Source organism: Glycine soja, chromosome 12 (assembly GCF_004193775.1).
Source record: "Glycine soja cultivar W05 chromosome 12, ASM419377v2, whole genome shotgun sequence".
Lineage (NCBI taxonomy): Eukaryota > Viridiplantae > Streptophyta > Magnoliopsida > Fabales > Fabaceae > Glycine > Glycine soja.
In genome coordinates this window covers 10,824,838-10,847,165 of record NC_041013.1, presented here as the reverse complement: position 1 = coordinate 10,847,165, position 22,328 = coordinate 10,824,838, and the positions used below count along the sequence as shown (strand labels likewise).

Here is a 22,328-nt window from a genome sequence, read left to right as displayed (position 1 = left end):
CTATAATCCACAGGACTTCTTCCAGTAATTACAAGTCCAACATCCCCATGCGGCCAATGTTCTAGATTCCCATTGTCAACATATTCATACACAAGCATCATGCAATATGAATATTGAATACATACTTCAAAGTTCAAATCTTACATTCTTTAAACCAAACAAACTTCTTTAGCTTCAATGTTCAAAAACAAAAAAAAAAAAAACAAAAAAATATACTTGTATGCCCCCTCAACACAGTATCCAAGCTTCAATGTTAAAATTTTTGTATAAACTCATCATAAATTAAGTCATCAATCTATAGATGTATAATTAATAATTTACTATTAATAATTGTTTATAAAGCAAAACTGAAGGCCATATTTTCATAAAACAAGCATGAATGAACATACATATACAACTTTCATTATATATATATATATATATATATATATATATATATATATATATATATATTGTTAACTACAAAATATCCATTTAAAATAAAAAAAAATGTTTAGAATGTGATGTACAAGAATTTCTTGATAGGTGCAGCCTCCATCAAGTTGTAGTATCAATTTAAGGAAGCGGCTTCAAAATTTGGATAAAATAATTTCCCGCATAAATTCTTCAGGTGCTGCACAGAAAGGAAACCACCAGGAATTAATGAGATCACTGGCTTTCCACCAAATTTAGATAGTCTTTTTATAGTTTTAAACCTATTTTTAAGTTATTCTATTTACAGTTTAATGTTTTTTACTCTCAACTTTTTTATGTAAAGCTGTATGTAATGTTTAAAAGATGATATTGTAATCCATCTAAATCAACTAAACTAAAACAATACGTGCATAATATCCACAGGATCATAGGAATATATGTTCACCTTTCTAAATTCCATTTTGGCCTAATCATTTCATGTTAATATCCACAGGATCATAGGAATATATCCTGTTTGCAATTTTGCACGTTAAAAATTGAAAGACCAAGACAAAAAGCTAGGCTACAAACGCACCTGAGACATGTTTTCCCTCCAAAGTACTAGCGAGCTAGACTTATAAACGTAAAATAGCTGCACCAAGTAACTTAATAATTTAGTAACCAGCTGCAACCAGAAAGACAACTAGTTTAGGATCACCTCCAATTGAACCATAGGTCATTTCTTATAAAAAAAACAATATAAATAAATGACAAAATTACAAATTTGGTCCCCCAGTTTATCATCAGTTTTGGATTTGGTCCCACATTAATTTAATTCACGAATTGAGTCCTCTTATTTTGTAAAATCGTGCAATGTTGGTCATCCAAGCCACAATTGAACATTGATCATTACAAAGGAATGTTGACTGTCACGTGTCACGTTCTTATTGGATGATAACTGCCACGTGTCATGTTCTGATTGGATGTCAATTCCTTGAAAGATGAAATACATTGTTGTTTTCATCATACAATCAGAACATGACACGTGACAGTCATCATCCAATAAAAATGTGACACGTGGCAGTCAACGTCACTTGCTAACGGTCAACGTCCAATTGTGGTCTGGGGGATCAACATTGCACGATTTTACAAAATAGGAGGACCCAATTCGTGAATTAAATTAATGAGGGACTAAATCTGAAATTAAAGATAAATTGAGGGACTAAAAATACAATTTTACCTAAATAAATTAAGTTACAAACCAGATAGTGGAGTTTTGGTTAGAGCTCTGGTGCGAAGGGATGAAAGGATGTAAAAGCAACTCTGAACAAATTAAAAATCACAAACATTAAAAACCTACTTGTATAAAGCAAAATATAGTTGTGATTAAATGATAGAGAAAAATTTAAAAACCTGATTCCAAGTATGGATTAGTTAAAAGACAACCTGAAAAAAAGGATGCTACTATTGGTCTCTTGTAGGGATCCCATGAACAAAGTGACTGCAAAAATAGAATTCAAACGGAAAAATGAACACATAACAATCTATTAGTGGAAAAATGGGGAACAGAAGTACACTGTAAAGTAATAAAAGTGAAACTACTTACCATCACAAGGCTGATTGCATCATCGCTTCTGGATGGGATCAGTGTAGAGAGATGTACACCAGCAAGCTGTAGAATTTAAATAAAAGGAAGTATTTAACAAAAGACAGTGCCCATCTTATATCTTAATATACATAATATCAATGGAAAACAACACAAGTTTAAACAAATAAAATAGAACATTCTAAATTCCTTCACATGCCACACCTTCACAAATAAAATAGAACATTGTAAAAAAATAGCTCAATCAAAACTCTTTAAGACCAATTCATCAATTAGTTATTCCCTCTCTGTCTCTCTGGCAATCAAACAACGCATGAAGTGTCTCCCTGAACTCTTAAGAAACTATTTAAATTGGTCATATAAAAGCCAATAAATAGAGTAACAGAGAAAGAGGGGATTTCTCCACGGATCAAAAGAGTGAGAAAGCAAAAGTACCTTCCATGGGTTGGTGATTATTCTCAGCCAAATCCGTGTGCGGGACAAGCATCTCCTCGTACTCCTGCTGCTGCTGCAAAAACCAAAACACACAAACCAAAAAGAAATCATCATTATCACCCTACTTCGGATCCACCGAAGAACCAACCCCAACTAAATCCCCAAATTCCGAGCACGAAATGCATCGTAATTGAAGCAAATTCCACTCGCGCAGATCAAAACCACAACCCCTAACACGAAACCCACATCCACTCGGCGGCAACCTAACCTTCCCCACCAAAATGACAATCAAAATTGACACCATTCGCCAAAACAGAAAAAAGGAACAAAAATCAAGCAAGCAAATAAGAGAAAGCAAAAAATGACTCGCAAAATTGAAAACGTGCGAGTGATCAGAAGCGCAGGGGGAGTTGCAGAATGAGGGGTAAGGGAATGTACGTCAATAGGAGCAAGAGTCATCACAGTCATGGCGATTGCGCAATTGACCTCGCATGGCGTTGCTTATGGAGAAGCAATGGAAGAGAGAGAAAAATGAGAGAGAAAGAAGAATGAGGAAGGAGATGAGGGGACGCGAGGGGGCACAGATGAGGGGACGCGAGACAACGACACCGTGCTGAGAGGTTTAAATTAAAGCTAATAAAGAGGGACGCGAGTGAGAGCAAGTTGGTTTAAATCCAGCACCGACCATACAAAGACGGTCGTGAGGTTAAGACCGTCTTTGTATCAAAATAACAAATTTACAAGTTTGCCATTGAATGCCTCATCAACGATGGGTTTGCGGAAACGTCGTCGTTCCATTCGAGTTAATTATGGAAACGCCACTGCTGCACTTTCTAAGACGATCCTTTACAACTGTCTTAGAATCAGCGACGTAAAAGGCTCAATTTTTAGTAGTGTGCTATTCCCATCACCATTCTATCATCGTTATCGTCACTACCACCGTCACCATCACCACATCATTGTCATTGTCATCGTCACCATTCCACCGCTGCCTTCATCACCATTGTTGTCATCATTGTCATTATTCCACCCCACCACCAACCATAATTTTAAAAATCAAATTAGTGATTAACCCAATCAAGGCATTAGGTCATGGGATCAATGGTCGAACCAGTAGGTCACTAATTAACCCACATGCCATGGTCTTTATATCCAATCTTAATTGACCCACATGATCCAACGGGTTTCCTTCCCTAGGCATGACCCAACTCGGGTCAGTAGGTCACCAGTTTAACCGCAAACACGGCTGGATCATATCGGATTACATCAAGTTCAATGCATGGTCGATCTGATAAGCAACTTGACCCGAACAAACCTCTGGTTCACTAGTTTAACCACAAACCTGACTGGATCATACCAGGTTACATAAGGTTCAATGCATGGTTGATCCAATAAGCAACTTGACCTGACCAAACCTTCGGGTCGCGGTCGAATCAATTCGACCAATCAGATCACTTCGGGTTTTAAAACATAGTCATCACCATTTCACCGTTATTATCATCACCACCACCATCCCACTGCCACCATCGTCACCACCATTATTCCATCCCTATCATCGTTGTCATCGCCATTGACACCACCACTATTGCCATCACTGTTATCGTCGCCACTCCCACAACGCTACCTTTATCACTATCATTATTTCATAGTAGAGCGAGATAAGATAAAACTATTGACTCATTTTATTTATCCTTAATTTGTAACATCTTTTTAAAATCTAAAAACAAAGAATAAACCAAAACTCAAAACTAAAATTGATTTTGATTTTTAAAAATTTTAAAATGAAAAATCAGCCCGAACAAGGGCTAAGAAAAGAAAGTTGAAGGAAAATTGGGGTGAAGGAAAATAGTGAAAATTAAACGGTAAAAGTTGTGTTTTTCTTTTAGCTAAATGATCTATTTTGTCCTTTATCTTAATTTTTTATTCACTTTATTCTTTTTTTTTCAAAAAGTTCAATTTGATCCTTTATCTTATTTTTTGTTCAATTTAATCATTTATCTTTTAAAAAGTTTATTTTAGTCATTTATCTTTTTTATGTTCAATTTAGTGTTTCAATCTATTTAAGATTGACGTCGTGAATCATTTAAGAATGATTTTTTTTTTCTTTAAATGAAGTGTAGGGGAAGAGAATAAAACTGAACTAAAAAGTTTATTTTGAAATGATTAATGAAGTCTATCTTAAATAGATTGAAGGATCAAATTGAAAAAAAATAAGATAAAAGATCAAACTGAACAAAAAAGTTAAGACAACGAACCAAATAAACTTTTTAAAAAGACAAAGAACTAAACTAAACCAAAAAAAATAAGATAAATGACCAAATTGAACTTTAAAAAAAATAAAAAACCAAACTAAATCAAAGAGTAAGATACAGGACCAAATGGATCATTTATCCTTTCCTTTTTACTATCTATATTATAAAATTAAACATTATTTTATGATATAAAAAATTGTGTAAATAGTGCCAGAAATTTTGTGGTAGAGGCAATATTCATATACATAAATTTGTGGGGACAAACCAACAAGAATACTAAATATATGTATAATTCAATGTGTTAGGGTTCATTCAAGAGGTATTGAATTTAATTTCTTTAAATAAAATATCGAGTTTGACCCTTATGAATAAGAAAAATAGGATTAGAAGACGAGAACTCATTAAACCTGACTAATTAATTAGATTTTCAATGAAAATTAATTATCAACCAAATCGATAAATACTTTATATCAATAACATGATAACGAAAAAAATTGACTACTCTCTAATACATATTATAACTTGAGTGTCTAAGTTTCTCAAACTAACATCATCACACTCATTCGTTGAAGACCATCAGAAACCACCACACAACTAGTTTGAATCCTCTTCCTTGTGAACAACTCAAAAGAAATATATATAATTAAATTTTTAATTTGAAAATTATATATATATATATATATATATTATTTTATTTATAAGCAATTTAAAAAATAAATTATATCTTTGTATCATCGTCTTTCCACGTTCGATCAATCTATATACCCGTTATGGTATTTGTTTGCATGTCTATTTTTTTGTTTTAAAAGAGAAACTCCATTTTCAATGAATAAATAAACCCCTCACCCACCAGCTGTTCACACTTTATACATACATTGATACACACACGCACGTACGCCAAGTGACGGAGAAAGAAAACAAAATAAATAAAGAAGAATGAAAAGGATTTTGTTAGTACGTGTCTTCAGTGTATATATGACTATATGTTAAGAAATAAAGCATTTATTATTCGAAATAATTAAGTGTTAATATTTTATATAACATTTTAAATATTTATATTTATATTTATATTCAATAATTCCTTTTTTTTATTTCTTAGTACAAAGGGCACACGTTGGGAAAGATACGGAAAAATAATTATTAAAGAGTAAAATATGTTTGGAGTATGGTAAAATTTAAAAAGTATTACTTTTATTCATATAAAAAAAATTTATATTAATTTGATCCTTATAAAAATAAAAAATATATTTTGTTGATCATTGGTGATAATTCTATTAAACAGTCTTTTTAGATGACTAACAAAATTAATTTTTCTCTTTATCTTCCTAAACAGACTCAAAAGATACTAGAAATTATTGTTCTTTTATTTCTCTTCTTAATCTCACAAGAAAATGTGAAAAAATTGTATAGAAAGTGACAAAAAATTATAATTTTGAAGAATTTTAACTGACATAAATTTCTTATTACATCTTGATGAGTTTTAATCGTCACAAATTATTTAATTAATTTATAGTCAAATTATACATGTAAATGTAACCATGTTATATTACTTTTAGACGAGTTACAGTTGAAGATCAATAAAAATATATTTGATTTTTGAGGAGATGAAATTAATAAATAAAATTATGAGGAGAAAATTAATATTTTGTCAAATTTTATAGGAAACTCAAATATATTTAGGCGTTATTAAATGTGAGAAGAGAGTTTTGATGTGAAAATAATTAGTTTATTATAATGTTAATTTTTGTTAATTAAAGAAGATCAAATTTATCATCTTTTTCATCTCTCTCAACCATTGAATCTTATATATGAGAGTATCATCTTCGAATAAGGAAGTTTTTATTTGATAACTAATCGTTCATTCACCTATTAATTAACAAAGCAAATAAAGGGCAACATTACGCAAGGAATGTATAAATCCAGCTTAGCTATTGGCACAAGTGACGCGTAAAGACTAAAGAGGGTGCATGTGTCTATATTATACTAGTACTCCAGAATGATTGATTTGCTAAAGCTTTGCTGGAATGTGAAGGAAGATACGTATTTGATTGTGAAGTCAACAAGATAAGCATTAAAGCATATATTAAGTTGTATAGTAATAAAGTCGAATAAAGTAGAAATTTTTTTGTACCTGCCGAGAATTCCTCTCAATTTGAAAATTTATGCCATGGCAAGATGGATTACATCTCACATTAAAAAAAAAAAGTTAAAATATTATATGATTTAGGTGGTTGTTCTCCAGCTTTATGTACGTGCTGTCCACCTAACTTGAGGAAAATTATTATGAAAAATAATTATCGATCGATGGCATTTTACAAAACCCCAAAATGTTAATATCCAAACCATTAATTAAGTGGTTTATTTCTACTTTGATAAATGCAAGTTTCTTCTCAATATATTTCTCATTTTAAAGGCATCTATTAAACTTTTAAGTATATGTTTTTGGATGCCATTGAAGGAGCTTAACATTTACTTTTACTATCAAAAGAATATTTTTTCCTTTTCATTTTGTATTTTCAAATTAAAATATATATATTAGAATTCTAAAAAATTCGTTCTCAATTTTATCCAAAGATAACTTAAGTTTCAGACCCTATATGTTCATGTCTGTATTCTCTTGCTTTTAAATGGGATAGGCCAAATGTTCATGGTTCAATTTGAATTTAAATTTAAATACTTAAAATTTAAGAGGAAAAAAAAAAAGGAACAGAGAAAAATAGCTTCTGAAACAGTGGACCAATTCGGTAGGGGGACAAAGGCAGCAAAAATATGATGACATAGACATAATCTCCTACGGAGAAATAATTGTGTTTCCTTAAAGAGAAAAGGCTAAATAGAATAACAACAAATTTTTTATTAGATTAATTAAAAATATCAAGGGAGAATTCGACAACTCCATGGATAGACATCAGCAAATTAATCTATCTATGTACATATATAAGGGCTTATTTGATATTAAGTCAATTTTTTACACTAGCACTAATTAATAATTTATTACAGAATGCAAAATTAATCAATCCAACCATTTGAATTATTTGATATTATTTTTCGAATCATATATATATATATATATATATATCAATTTTCTCATAAATTAGATATTTATTAGTATATTATGTTGTAATGAATATTTACTTATATTTTAACTAATATATTATCCGTCAAAATAAAGTAAAATAATAAAGTAATAAATAATTTTTTATTTAAATAAAATTTTACTAACATAGTTTATTTAATAAGAATGTTTAAAATAAATAAAATTCATCTGTGGTGGTTATTCCAGTGATGAAGAATTTATTTTCCTTTAGTAAGATTCTAAATTTAAGTTTTATAAATTAAAAAAAATTAAAATAATTTCTTTAAATCAATATGGTCAGCTTGAGTAATTAGACTAATGTATCTTTTATTCACAAAAAAGACTAATGTAATTTTTGAATACTAAAGCTTTAAAATAAAAATGACAAAAGCTTTTATCTAAACCATAAATTATTACTATTATTGAATGTCTCATAAGATATGCTGAAATAGTAATGGTGAAGAAGTACGAGAGGTAACCAAACTAATAGCGTGTTAATGGTCACCAAAAGAAAAAAAAAAAAAAAACTACTTTTGTAGTAGCGCTGTAATTTTTCCATTTGATAAAATTTTCCTTTCACGTTATACAACCATAGGCTCATCCAATTTCACTAAATGTTAGGAGAATAAGAAACTCTCGTAGAGAAAGCTTTTTCTATTTTTTTAACCTAAATGTTGGTCATCTTTAATTGGTGAATGGTGACATTTAGCAACAGGGTAGAATATTATTGGGACAAAAAGCTCTAGAGTCATTGCATAAGGCAATGAATGGGTCATGAACACAATATAAATCACATAAGCAAACTAGAGACACCTGGGTAAAATATATAAAGAGTTGTAACAATTTTGCTCAATGATTTCTGCAAATACAATTTAATAAAAATAAGTTATTACTAAGGTCAAAGCATTGTACAAGGAATGTATAACAATGGAGGAACTCAAATTCCCAGTCCAGCAATTGGAGTATCCAAGAACACACCCAATGATGAACAATTGAAGAAAGTTTTCACCAGAGAAGTGAATTAAACTGAATAAAACTGAGCTTATAGGAACAGCTTGCTGCCATTCCATGGCGGATGAAAGTGATGTCAAAAGAAATCCCCTATAAACAACACTTCTTCCAAAAGGGGAGTGACAATGCAATAAGCAAGCACACAAGACACTCTTGAAATGTCACTGTTTAGAAGCATCTCCTTCAGTATGGGGTTGTTCACAGGCTGCATGCATATGGTAAAAGTAAAGTTAAAGGAAAACACCATCATTTCATAACTTTCAACCTGTCTCAGTATGCTAAGGTACAGATTTAAAAAATATTGCAAATTTTAGAATAACTACGGATAGAATCATGAGGTTTGGTAGGGAGGGGCTGGAGGAAATGACAGTTCCATGGTTTGCAATAATAGTGCCTTTATTAAGCATCATGAGAATACGATAATGACACATTCCACAGCTCACACAGTAAAGTAGGACTAATTTTTGCTATCAAATAGTGCTGGGTATTCTCCACAACTGAATCAAACCACTCGGGTAATTTATACCGTGTACGTTGGAATGCATAACAATCTTATCTACTTATCTAACCTATTTAATTAAAAATAATTACACACCCTTTTAGTCAGATGCCAAACACAATAGTTGTTTCTTACTTTTTATTTTCAAATTTCCCCTTGCTCTTTTCTTGAAGTTTCCTCCTATATCTCTTAGTTCTTCCAAAATAAGTAGTTAGCAGCAAGAAGCAATCATAACCCTGTTTGTTTCTGTCATAAGCCTATCTGATTTAATACTGGATGAGACATTTTTCTGAAATGCATATTATCTCAGAGCCTCCCCAAATTAACATGGCAAATTTACCATGTATGAAGAAAGTCTAACTGTGATATTAAAAGAAATATAAGAAACGTAGAAAAGAAATGCTAGTTAATAAAAACTACGATTTCTTTTTGAAAATTAGCTCCTTGAAATGATAGATTATTAGGTAGTCTTGGAACACATGATCGTCATCGAAAGATTAGTTGGGACCATAGACACGTGGGGGTCCTAGACTTAATAATTTCTCATTTACAATAGAGGTAGACCTTAAGAATTCCTCAAGACAAAAAAAGAAAAGATATCACATGTCATTCAAGTTTGAGACCTATAAAGTATAACCTACCTACCTCCCAAATCTTCACTTAATAATTGCTTACATCTTTTATTTCCCCAATTTTCCCTTATATTCCACACCTGTTTCCAGATGTAAGCAAGTTTCTTATAGCCCAAACCCCTCTTTTGTCCTTACTCATTTCCGGCATAATCTAGCACAGGAGTGGATGGTACAGCTGGAAAATGTGGGGTATTTTCCATGATCAGGAAGGACATTTTATTGAAACAAGGTTTATTAATCATACATATATACTAATGCAACAAAAATTAATGCTTGTAAAGAAAGATGTTTTCAAAGGAAAAAAACAACATAATGATACCAGTTTCTGATTCACTACCTAGTACCTACAGCAGTATTGTTATTGAACAGTCTGGGGTTTGAAAGAAGATTCTTGATGATTCTAATCTATTACCATGTGGTTTTACACAGATTTTGGTGAAGATATAAGGCCATGAAGGTACCTTGAGATGTCAAACTAATAAGACGCTCTTGGTGTATTGTGATTTACAGAGGGTATAGCTTAAATCCTGAGGATTCCTAGAACTATCCGAACACCTTGAGAAAGCTACGCAACTTGAAAAAGCGTTGGGTGCCTTGAGGTCCTAAATGTGCATTGAGAAAGCCTAGGGAACCTTTTGGAAGCTTCAACTCTTTTGCTCTAGGAATAATGCTTTCCGTGGCTTGCTGAAATAAATAAAACTCCGAAGGATGCCAACGGGAATTGTGTACAAGTGGGTTAGTCACTATTTAAAGGAGGAAAGAGTTTGGTTTGGATGGAGTCAACATGAATAGACTAAAGTAAGGAGTAAGAAATTTTAAAAAGAATTTGCTGATAGACTAAATTTTTCTTATCAAGAAAAGAGAAGAAGAAACAAAATTTATCAGTTTTAATCAACTTTTAGAATAAGATTTATTTTCATTTTTAATGGTATTTTGAGTCTATTCTTAAATTTGTAATGAGATATAATCTTTTAGTGTTATTTTAACTCTTTTAATTATTAAAGTAGTTATTGGATCTTGTGTCTAATTTAGAAGTATTAGTAAGTATAATCATCCTCAACTTATTAATGTGAATTGTTTTTATTTTTTTTATTTTTTTCAATTTTAGAAAATTACAAATAGTTTTTCTAAGTTATTGATGTTAAATATTGGATCGGCAAATTAACGTTCCATCAGTTCGCTTGATCCATCAAGTTATCAAAATCTCATTAAATACTATTTTTTTTCTGTTAACAAATGCAACCCAACAATTTGATCATACCAGGGAAGTAGAGCACGCACCACCCTAGCTAGCACTACTCCAAGCTAAATATGTAAAAATAGCATGGAAGGACATTCCTCAAATAAAGATAAATTATCATGTTCCCTTCCAATAAATACTCCCAATCTCCTGTATATCTCACACAACTCAAGGTTCATCCCTCTTAATCTCCTCCTTCTCGCAAATCTCACAGTTTTCACAGTTGTTCTGCCATCCACCTTAGCCTTTGGTTGTTATTTAGTGTTTACTCTTAGGAACTATTTGTAAATCTTTAAGGGGTTTCCTAGACTATCAATTATAGAAAACCAACAGGATTTTAAAATCTATGATTCTCACAAACAATAGATAAACAGATAATAATGCGTACCTTTCTCCATAGGAAAGCTTCTCTCCGGTGTACTTTAATTTCCTTGAAAGAGGAAAGAGATAAAGTTTCACTTCCTTAGGCCTTTCTTTTCTGCCTCTCTCTGTTCGTGATGACTATGGGTGAGAGAGAACACTTTTCTAGTCAGGAAGGGAACCTTATTTCACGTTAGTTGGGTATTAAACCCCTTTTATAACCACTACTCCCATCAAGTAGCAGTTAACCCTAGAAACTTCTCCTATTAAGCCCAATGACAATTTAGTCCTTAATCGTTAATTATTTACTTATTAGTCCCTACATAAGTCACATGTCTCTCACATGAGACATAAATTCTAACATTCTCCCACTTGACTCATGTGACATTAATAAACATTATGGACTAAATAAATAAATAGATTAACTAACATAATATGCATTAAAATTAACTAAATTGTTTTATACATTAGGTACATCATAATTTCATGATTAAGAATAGGAACCAATTTGAGTCATAGCGGTTATACATCATCTAATCGACGTAGTCCCTTCCATGTACTACAAATTAGTCTTCTCCTTAATATGACCATTAGTTAGGAGTACATAATTGGTCCAACATAATGTCTTCATTCAAGACAAAACCTGTTAACATTATTCTAATACAAACATGCATGCAAATATAGAGAGAACAAGTAATCAGAAACATATCATAAATGAGCTTAGAGTGTCAACAAAATCTCATAAGGTAAATTACACTTAATGATCATCAATAACAATAATGCCCATATTTTCAACATGTTCTATAAATGTCTTGGGCGGTAATCCCTTTGTCAAAGGGTCAGCTATCATAAGCTTTGTGCTAATATGTTCTATTGACACTCTTTGTTTCTGAACTTCTTCTTTCACGACAAAGTACTTCAATTTCATATGCTTAGCACTCGTAGAGTACTTGTCGTTCTTAGAAAAAAAATATTGTTGCGGAGTTATCACAATACATTTTTAGCGGCCTAGCAATACTGTCGACAATTCCAAGCCCTGAAATAAAGTTTCGCAGCCAATTAGCATGAATTGTAGCCTCAAAACATGCTACAAATTCAGCTTCCATGGTGGATGCAACAACAACTGATTGTTTTGCACTCTTCCATGATATTGCTCCTCCGGCTAAGAGAAATACAAAGCCAAGAGTGGATTTTCTTGTATCCACACATCCAGCAAAGTCTGAGTCTGAATATCCAATCACCTCTAGGTGATCAGACCTCTTATATGTAAGCATGTGGTCTTTTGTTCCTTGTAAGTATCTCAGAACTTTCTTTGCAGCTTTCCAATGTTCCATTCCTGGATTACTTTGATATCTTCCTAACATTCCGGTTGCAAAGCTTATATCTGGTCGAGTGCAGGTCTGAGCATACATAATACTCCCAACAACTGATGCATACGGAATTGCTTCCATTTGCTTCCGTTCCAGATCATTTCTAGGACATTGTGCGAGACTAAATTTGTCTCCTTTCTGAATTGGAACGGGAGATGCTGAGCACTTTTCCATCCTAAATCTCTCTAGTACTTTATTGATATATGCTTTCTGAGATAAGCCTAACAATCCTTGTGATCTATTTCAGAATATTTCTATCCCTATCACATAGCTTGCCTCACCCATATCCTTCATTTCAAAGTTACTAGAAAGAAACTTCTTAGTCTCATGAAGAAGACCAAGATCATTAGTTGCAAGCAATATATCATCAACATACAGGATTAGAAACATAACCTTACTCCCACTGACCTTCAGATATATACACCGATCAATAGTATTTTCCTTAAATCCAAAGGAAACAATGGTATCATTAAATTTCAAGTACCATTGGCGGGAAGCTTGCTTAAGACCGTATATTGATTTCTTTAATTTGCACACCATGTGTTCCTTTCCTTCAACTGAGAACCCCATTGGTTGGTCCATATAAACATCCTCCTCTAAATCTCTATTCAAAAAGGCAGTTTTCACATCCACCTGATGTAGCTCCAAGTCATAATGGGCTACTAATGCCATGATAATCCTAAAAGAATCCTTTCGTGAGACTGGAGAAAACGTCTCTTTATAATCAATGTCATCTTTTTGAGTAAATCCCTTAGCAACAAGTCTAGCCTTGTAACGTTCAAGGTTGCCATGAGAGTCACATTTAGTCTTGAAGACCCACTTACAACCAACTCTTTTACAACCCTTTGGTAATTCTACAAGGTCCCAAACACCATTATGTTCCATGGAATCTATCTCTTCTTTCATAGCATTTAACCACTTCTCAGAATTATCACAACTTACAGCTTGTGAAAATGAAACTGGATCATTATCATTAATGCTTAAGTCTGTTTCTGTTTCATGTAAGTATACCACATAGTCATTTGAAATAGCTGGTCTTCTTTCTCTTTGAGACCTCCTTAATGCTACTTCTTGTGGTTCTTCCACAATGGGTTCATTATGTATCGTGGGCTCATCATTGTGTTGTACTTCTTCATTACTGTTTGTAGCAATAACTAAAGTAGTAATCACCTTATTGCTAGAGGCAAAGGCTAAAGGGACTTGCACTCTAACTTCTTTAATTTCCACTTCTCGTGGAACTGTACTCCCACTGATTTCACCGTTTTCAATGAACCTTACATTTCCAGTTTCGACAATTCTCATACTATGATTAGGACAATAAAACATATACCCCTTTGACTTTTCTGGATAACCAATGAAATATCCACTTATTGTTCTTGCATCCAATTTTCTTTCTTGCGGATTGTAAATTCTTATTTCGGCCTGACATGCCGAATTTAGGTGCCTTATACTAGGTGTCCTATTTGTCCACAGTTTAAAAGGTGTCTTTGGAACTGCCTTACTAGGAACCCTATTCAACAAATACATGGCAGTTTTCAAAGCATACATCCACAAAGATACGAGCATGGTTGAATTGATTAACATACTCCTAACCATATTCATTAAAGTTCTGTTACGCCTTTCTGATACACCATTTTGTTGTGGCGTACCAGGCATTGTGTATTGCGCACAAATGCCTCGTTTCTAAAGAAGCTTAGCAAATGGACCTGAGTGTTGCCCAGTTTCATCATATATTCCGTAATACTCACCACCTCTATCAGATCTAATAATTTTCACCTTTCTGTCTAATTGTCTTTCTACTTCATTCGAGTAAATTTCCAAAGCATTCACTGCCTGAGATTTCTCATGCAGTAAGTAGACATAACCATAACGTGAATAATCATCAATAAAGGTGATAAAATATCTTTCCCTTCCAAAAGAACTAACATCAAAAGGTCCACAAATATCTGTATGCACAATTTCAAGAAGCTGAGTGTTTCTTGTAGCTCCTTTCTTTGTATGTTTTGTTTGTTTTCCCTTGATACAATCCACACAAATATTTAGATCCGTAAAATCTAGATTAGGAAGAATTTCATTCTTTATTAATCTTTCTATCCTTTCTCTAGAAATGTGACCTAAACGTTTATGCCACAAGAAAGCAGATCGTTCATTCACTAAACTACGTTTAGTGCCAACATTATGATGCAGAGTTAAAACAGTTTTAACATACAAACCATCCAATTTAAATTTATATAAACCATCACAAAGAACACCAGTACCAATGAGATGATTATACTTAAATAAACTGAAACATCTATTACCAAAATTAAAAGAGTATCCAGTAATATCAAGTTTAGATAATGAAACCAAATTCCTAGATAAACTAGGTACATAAAGAGTTTCCAGTAAATCTAAATGATGTCCAGTGTCGAGTTTTAAATGATAAGTCCCGACCACTTCCACTGGAGCTTTCACTCTATTCCCCATGAAGACAAACTTCTCGTTTGGGCTTATGGTCTGGATTGTAAGAAATCCCTGCATAGTGTTAGAAACATGAGTCGTACATCCAGAATCAATCCACCATGTATTATGGGGAACTTCAGTTAAGTTTGATTCAAAACATACAAGAGCATTGAGCTCACCTTTCTTTTCAAACCAAGACTTACGCTTTGGACAATCCTTCTGGAAGTGTCCAGATTTTCCACAAAAATGACAATTATTACTCTTTGATGCTTTCTTCTGGATTTGCATCGGACCGTCCTTGATCTTTAATGGTCCTTTTCCTTTATCATGTTTCTTTACAAATCTTTTTCTAGCTCCTTGATTCCCTCGATGGCTTACATAATGGATTGAGTGACTTCCTTGATTCTTAAGCCTCGTTTCTTCCTGAACTAACATACTGTGTAATTCATGCACATTCCATTTATCTTTCATGGCATTATAGCTCATTTGAAACGGGCCATACTCAAACGATAATGAGTTTAGAATAAACTAAACAAGAAAGTTCTCATTCACAGCCATTCCCAAGGTCTTAAGTCTTGCTGCAATGTTTGTCATCTCAATGACATGTTCATGCATAGTATGCGAACCATCAAACTTCATGGTGGTTAGTGTACTTATTAATGTCTCAGCAAGAGACTTATCAGTTGCTTGAGAGCGCTCTCCCACTAATCCCATAAACTCTTTAGCACTATCGGTTTTAGGGAAAGTTGTCTTAATATTGTCTGCAACAGTCATTCTCATGAACATTAGGTTGAGTCTGTTAGATCTTTCCCAAGCTTTATAATGAGTTTTTTGTTCATTGCTACTAGCATCAGTAATAGTAGCAGGCTTCTCTTCCAATATAGCAAGATCAAGATCCAAAACACCGAGATGAAATTGGACTTGCTCATTCCAGTCGGAGAAGTTAAGCCCATTAAAAATTGGTACAGATGATACATGAGAATTCAATGAGTTGGGAACAGGTACTGCATAATAAAACTTCACATAAGCATTTTGGTACATAAAACACAAGTCATACATATAATTTACTCAGATAACAATGAATGTATATTGATGTTCTCCTTTGGGTGATACACCAACACACAACATACAAACATGATGATGCTAATAAAATTTTAACATTATTTGACAATTAAATATGCACCAATTAGTAGTATCTATTTCCTTTGGGTATATAAATAAAACTAATTATACACACAAATCGCCTACAATAATATTCATTTATTATAAGAACAACTAATCAACCTTTGGGCGATTCATAAATGCCTTATAACAATGAATTTCAATTACCCATAAGCCAATAATCATATAATTTAGCATCCATTATTCTATGAGTAATTGAAATAATCATTAATTTGGAATTAAATAACCTTACAAGTTTGGGCACTTTGGTGACTAACAAATTCAACATACATTTAATTCCAACCAAATATATATGGCCTGCACATACTTATTGCTATTAACAATTCATAGTCATTCCATTAATTTCATTCTTGGCCGTAAAATAATTTTCACATATATTTGTATTTTGCATTCAAACACATTCAAAGGAATATGTAACATATACATATTTACTGCCACCAATAATTTCAAAACATTCACATTAATTTAATTATAAGACAAAAACTTTCAATCCTTCAATAATATTCAACAATAACATTCGGAAGAAAAAGGAGGCAGGTGGGATTGGAAATAACAAACAAAGATTGCAAATAGCAATTTCCAAAATATTCATTCTACCTGCAAGGACTTATTTGGTACGCCTCTTCAAAGCATTATAATTAAAAGTAATCCTACGTACCTACACCTATGTATGCTGCGCAGCTTTTCAAAAAGATTGGAATTAAAGGTAACCTATTGTACGACCACACAGCTTTTCAAAACATTGGAATTAGCCTTTCTCCATTAGAAATAAATTAATGGCTTTCTCTACTTTCATTCTAGTTAAATGCTTAACGTGCGTAAATGGCGAGGCAGAAGCTTTCTCATGAAGTTTTATATATACAGAATTTCATACTTTGCAGTGAAAAATATAATTAACACGAAAGGCACGTTATCAAAACATGTAATTGAAAATACATGTAACATAAATTAAAAATCCCTAAATTTCATAATTAGGGTTTATGCATAATTGGGATAAATTAAATCATTCTTGGAGAATCATAAATTTCATAACACATGCTCTGATATCACATGTAAATCTTTAAGGGGTTTCCTAGACTATCAATTATAGAAAATCAATAGGATCTTAAAACCTATGATTCTCATAAACAATAGATAAACAGATAATAATGCGTACCTTTCTCCATAGGAAGGCTTCTCTCCGGTGTACTTTAATTTCCTTGAACGAGGAAAAAAATAAGATTTCACTTCCTTAGGCCTTTCTTTTCTGCCTCTCTCCATTCGTGATGGCTATGGGTGAGAGAGAATACTTTTCTGGTCAGGAAGGGGACCTTATTTCACGTTAGTGGGTATTAAGTCCCTTTTATAACCACTACTTCCATCAAGTAGCAGTTAACCCTAGAAACTTCTCCTATTAAGCCCAATTACAATTCAGTCCTTAATCGTTAATTATTTACTTATTAGTCCCTACATAATGTAGAAGTAAGCTTCATGATGAATCAAGATTGATTCAAGGAGTTTTAATGATAACAAAGATGATGACAAAAATCTCAAAAGTCAAGATCACTTCATGATAACAAAGATGATGACATTCAAGAATGAGTTCAAGATTGAGTCAAGAACACTTCAAGGATCAAGAGGAAATTTGATTTCAAGAATCAAGAATCAAGATTCAAGAATAATCAATATCAAGATTCAAGAATCAAGAGAAGACTTAATCAAGATAAGTATTAAAAAGTTTTTCAAAACATTGAGTAGCACAAGAAGTTTTCACAAAATCATTACCAAAGAGTTTTACTCTCTGGTAATCGATTACCAAATTATAGTAATCGATTACCAGTGGTTTTAAAACGTTAATATTTTTAAAATTCAAAATGAAGAGTCACATCTATTGATGTGTAATCGATTACTAGTGACTGTTTTCGAAAAATTCATTTCCAAAAGTCACATTTCTTCAAGTGACTTATTTCTGAAGATTCTTTCAAAAGTTATATCTTTTTAAGTGATTAGTTTTAAAGGAATTGCCAAGAGTTACAAGTTTTGACTTGAGTCATCAAGAAACTATAAATATGTGACCTTGGCATGAAACATTTTAATTATCTCATTCAGATCTATCATATCTTTCAACCATTCTATCTTTCAATCTATCTTTCAACATCTTTCATTTCTTTCAGAACTTTCTTATTTCATCTTCTCTTCATCTTTCTAAAAGTTTTTGTTCAAAACTTTTTCTTCCAAGAAAAGTTCTTTGTTCAAAAACTTGTGCTATTCATCTTTTTCATTCCCTTCTCCCTTTGCCAAAAAGAATTCGCCAAGGACTAACCGCCCGAATTCTTTTTGTGTCTCTCTTCTCCCTTTTCCAAAAGAACGAAGGACTAACTGCCTGAATTCTTTTGTGTCTCCCTTGTCAAAGAATTCAAAACGACACAGTCTGAGAATTCTTTTGATTCTTCCCTTTCCCTAAAACAAAAGATTTCAAAGGACTAACCGCTTGAGAATTCTTTTGTTTCCCCTTTCACAAAGTTTCAAAGGACTAACCGCCTGAGAACTTTGTCTTAACACATTGGAGGATACATCCTTTGTGGCACAAGTAGAGGGTACATCTACTTGGGTTGTTGATTGAGAACAAGAGAGGGTACATCTCTTGTGGATCAGTTCTAGTGGAGGGTACATCCACTAGGTTGTTCAAAGAGAACAAGGAAGGGTACATCTCTTGTGGACCTTTGCTTATAAAAGGATTTTTACAAGGTTGAAAAGAAATCTCAAGGATCGTAGGTCGCTTGGGGACTGGATGTAGGCACGGGTTGTTGCCGAACTAGTATAAAACTCTTGTGTGTTTGTCTCCTTCTTCCCTACTCTTTTAATTTCCACTGTGCTCTTTAATTCCCGCTTTTACTTTTGGTTAAGTTTCTTTTCTATTCTTTATTTTCTTAACAACATAGTAAAAGCCTAAGAAGGGTAATTTTTAATTAGTAAAGGTCTAGTAATAATTAATTCAATCCCCCCTTCTTAATTATTCTGAGGCCACTTGATCCAACACATAAGTCACATGCCTCTCACATGAGACATAAATTCTAACACTATTTCTTTGCAAACACTACTCATTGCATAAAGCCTCAAAACCAACACTAGTGAAAAGATGCAACCTATTGTACTATGAAAGCTTTGCAAAGCAAAGATAATGGGAGGATAATTTTGACAAATGTGATAGACATAGTTTATATGTTTTTTATATGCAAATGAAATGAAATTACTGGAAAAAAACATGTAATCCAACCTGGGAGTCAAATAATCTGTCAGCAAGTAGATATGTTAGGAAAATCAGAAGAACAAGAAACCCAAATCCCAGAGCCCATGACAAAATCCAGTTCCTATTGCTCAATAGTTTGTTCTTTTTGAAGAAATTTGAAAACTTGTATTGTGGCTTAGCAGTGTACTTCAATAAAAGCAGAGCCCCACTAAGCTCCAGAATCTGAATGGTGAGAAGTGATAAGGCCTGCATTAGTGCATGAAAAGAGCTTGTTAAAAAGCTCTAGCAGAGGGTAAATTTAGACGATATAAAGGACCATTTATAGTGTATCACATAGAAACACAAGTTCCGGTTATCGGTTGATGCTCTATTGCAGAGCCCTAAAACTTCTGATGCATACACTGGACATGTGAACATAAAAGCACCATTTTAAAAATTAAAGCTATCCCCAAGCACAAGAAGTTACACGGCAAAGTGTAAACCTTAAAAAAACAACTTCCAATTCAGTCTTGCAGGACAAAAAAAGAATATTGTTGATCTATACCTATTAAAGCAATAATAATAATAAGAGTAAATCACCTATTTTGTCCTTTAAAGTTAGGGCATCAGTATCACCAATTCACCACCACATCTTCTAAAGATTAAGATCATCAAGTAATCCCTCTAAGTCAGAAATTAGGTGTTGCCACTTTAATCCTCAGTAAGACATGGTAATATATATTTGAACTACCAATTTGGTCATCAAACATTTTGAGTAAATAATGTGGTGACACATTAATTTCTCATGGGACTAATTTAACAACAAAAAAATCTTTATAGGATTAAGATTAAGATAGTACCACCTTGATATTTGGAGGACTTGGGGTTTACTCTAATCTATTCTATATTATAATTACAATTATTCAATTTGATGTACACATTTATTATTCTCAATTTACCCTCAATTGTTTTTTTTATTACTATCAATCCAGAAAAAAAAGAAAGAAATATTATCAATCTCAAAACGTGGACAACATACAACATACTTAACTGAAAGGTGACCTCAGTTTGCCCCTTGTGATTATAAGAGATAAATAATAAAGGTGACCTCAGTTTGTGGGTCAACAACAGGTTGTCCATTAAATAGAGCAACCACGGATAAGCCTCCAAAGCTGAAAGGGATATGCAGAGTGAATACATAGAGTGCAAGATTGCTCAATACATTCCCTCTCTCCCATGGACTATCATCCTCTTGCAAGGTTGAGAATTCCTGTAATTTGGAATTAACATAAAGAACATAAAATATTAGATTCAATGGTTACATTAAAATTAGAGGGTCTCTGAGATGAGAAAGAATGAGCATGTTGTTTTCATACCTGAGAAAAAGGTGTGACGTGTTCTTTCCTATCGCAAAAGCACTTGAAATAGTTGTGTTGGGAGGGAGTGCTTCCCAATTGCAGTTTTTGTGAACATTTCAGGCTTTTGTTATCTGTGTTTGGGAGGTGAAAACACTGAAAGGGTATGGCCAACTCATGAGTGAGAAATTTAGCATAAGCAGATGGACACCCGAGAACCGACAACATTAATTTGCCTCTTGAATTGAGTCCTTATTGTTCATTCATTTATCTCACATCATAGTATTCCACGAGTGAGATTAAAGGTCTTTGGTTTGCGCCAAATTTTCATGCTTCAACACTTCAACAGGACCAGATCTTCAAACCTTTTCACAAGTGTGTGTTGTCTGTTACTTATTTTGCACGTTTTGGTCCGTGAGATGATTACCACTAGTGTGTGTTGTCTGTTACTTATTGCCTCATCTGCGTACTCTGGTCCATTGAATTAATCCAATCTATATTTTTCTTTACCATTATTGGTACGACTATGTCACGTCTAAAAATTGTGATTAATCTTTATAAATTATGAGTGTATAAAAGGTGGATTTTCTCTCAAAATACTATCTATTTCATACCCATTATGACTTGTGTCCACAATTATTTTGTTGGTTATTAATCTAATATAAGTTAATTGATTTTTTCAATTGGTTATTTACTCTTCATTACACAATTACAGCCAACTTATTCTATATATGGATATTTGTTAATTAAAAGAGTTAAATATGTTTTTAGTTTTGTAAGTTAATGTTTTCATTTTTAGTCCTATAAGTTCATTTTCTATTTTTAGTCTAAGTTTGTATCTTTTTAATATTTGTTCTTATAAGTTTTTTATTTATTTTTTATTTTAGTCCTTATAAATTTATGGTTTTTCAATTTTAATTATTTTAAAATTCTAATTCTTTAATTTTATAGTTTTTATAAATTTACATTTATAGAAAAAAATTAAAAAATATAAATTTATAAAGACTGAAAATGAAAAAATATCATATAAGAATTAAAACTAAAAAAACACAAATTTACACGAACTAGAATTAAATAAAATAATTACACGGATCAAAATTGAAAAAATACTAACTTAGAACCAAAAACATATTTGGGCTTAATTAACCGATTTTAATTTTTTTACGATGTCCAGAATAAAAAATTTTATATTAACCAATAAAAATTCATAATTAATCTGATTTATGGCTTTTAAAGTTAACAAATTTACTGGAAGTTTGTTTTTGGA

General features: G+C 32.4%; 1 pseudogene; it reads right to left on the bottom strand.

Moving 5' to 3' along the window:
* Positions 1-8,580: 8,580 nt before the first annotated feature.
* LOC114379597 lies at positions 8,581-21,407 on the bottom strand (annotated as a pseudogene).
* Positions 21,408-22,328: the final 921 nt, after the last annotated feature.